The 1651-nt window shown below is 40.0% G+C and overlaps 1 non-coding gene across 1 annotated transcript; it reads left to right on the top strand.

Annotated features, from left to right (window-relative positions):
* Positions 1–483: 483 nt before the first annotated feature.
* On the top strand, positions 484–590 carry LOC128121134 (U6 spliceosomal RNA). The gene has a single exon (XR_008222079.1). It is a non-coding gene; the product is annotated as a U6 spliceosomal RNA (small nuclear RNA).
* The last annotated feature ends 1061 nt before the right edge of the window (positions 591–1651 follow it).

Raw genomic sequence — 1651 nt, 5'->3', positions numbered from 1 at the left:
CTCAATTGCTGACAATATACTGTCCAAAGTGGGCCAGCAAGGCGCAAAAGAAAGTGACTGCTAAAATTTGCCAAGACAAGATACAACAGTCCTTCAAAATTCCTTCCTCAGGAAAGTCTGTCAGATATCATAGGCTTGTAGGCCAAAGATGGATGCCCCAACACTACAAAGAACTCAGGGTGAATGTCCAGGCAGCCTGAAGTCCTTGTCATTAGGTAACATTTGACCCTCTGTGGTCTTTGTTGGCATTAAAGACTAAATGATTAGACTTACAGTTTTCCTTAGTTATGGAAAAATTAGGTATAAAACTTTAGCCTCATGAAGATAAAATAGATAATAGAATATTTTCTCTAATATTGCTAAATACAAATGGACTGGATATTGTAGCTGTAACTCTTACTTGATAACTGTTTTTGTTATATATAATTTTACTGTGTTAACATTAAAACCTTCCTTTTTAATTAGACAAAAAGGAGGAATATGGTGCTGGCTTCCGCAGCACATATACTAAAATTGGAACAATACAGAAAAGATTAGCATGGCCCCTGCGCAAGGATGACACGCAAATTTGTGAAGCGTTCCATATTTTTTGCTTTCTCTTTGTGGGAACTAGTGAACAAATGAGAGTGTGAGCTCATGAAGTAAAAAGTTGCCTGTATACTTTGTGTTTTTCTTTCCTCCTCCCCAAGAGGTTTTCTATTTCTAAATTAAAATAATTGCAAAATAAATGTTTTTTTCTATAACAAAAGAGGAGGAATATGGAATAGTCCTTTAAACTATGTGAATATATGTTGCTGTGATTGGTTTAATAAAGAAGCTGAGTGGCCAATAGCTGAACAGGATAAGGTTAGGTGGGAGAGCCAGACTGAGAAGGCTGGGAGGAAGAAGGGCAGAGCTGAGGAGTCACCAGCAGATGCAGAGAGAAGCAGGATGGGCATGCCGTGCTCAGAAAGGTACCAAGCCAGGTGGCAAAGCATAGATAAGAAATATGGGTTAATTTAAAATGTAAGAGTTAGCTAGTAACAAGCCTCAGCTATTGACCTATCATTTACAATTAATATTAAGTCTCCATGTCAGTTATTTGGGAACTGGTGGGCAGGAAAGAAAAGTCCACCTACAAGGCTGGCCTCAAACTCACAGAGAGCTGCCTGTCTGTGCCTGTCTTTTGTTTCAGGAAGAACAAACAAAAAACATCCCCCAAACAAAACACGTTTTCTAAACATACACAGAAGGGGTGTGAGTAGGGGAGCCACCTGTCTGTTCAGCTCAGGCCACCAGCCTGTGATGGGGTTGGGGAAGCAATAAGGGAAATGGGACAATGAACCTCCACAAATAAAAGTGGTATTTGTGTGTACGTGGAAGGGAGGGCGCAGAAGGGAGAATGGCAAGGGAAGGGAGGGATGAGGTCAGTACTGGGTGCTATTTCTTTCTTGAAAGGGGAGGTGGTGATGCTTACCAAACATTTATTCAAGTTTAAAAAGAGTATGACTTCTGAAACAGAAATCCCACTTCTTGTAATCGGATGTTGATCATGTGTAAGCTGCCATGTTACAGTTCGCCCATTGACGGTCATTGTGTCACCGCTGAATAGAATAAATGAAATATATGAATTGGCTTTGAACGGTGGCCACATTATTTATTGTTTGAAAAA

This window comes from Peromyscus californicus, unplaced genomic scaffold (assembly GCF_007827085.1).
Source record: "Peromyscus californicus insignis strain IS unplaced genomic scaffold, ASM782708v3 Scaffold_2__1_contigs__length_46816999, whole genome shotgun sequence".
NCBI classification, from domain to species: domain Eukaryota; kingdom Metazoa; phylum Chordata; class Mammalia; order Rodentia; family Cricetidae; genus Peromyscus; species Peromyscus californicus.
Note: the sequence above shows the minus strand (reverse complement) of the source record. Positions and strands in the feature narration are given on the sequence as shown.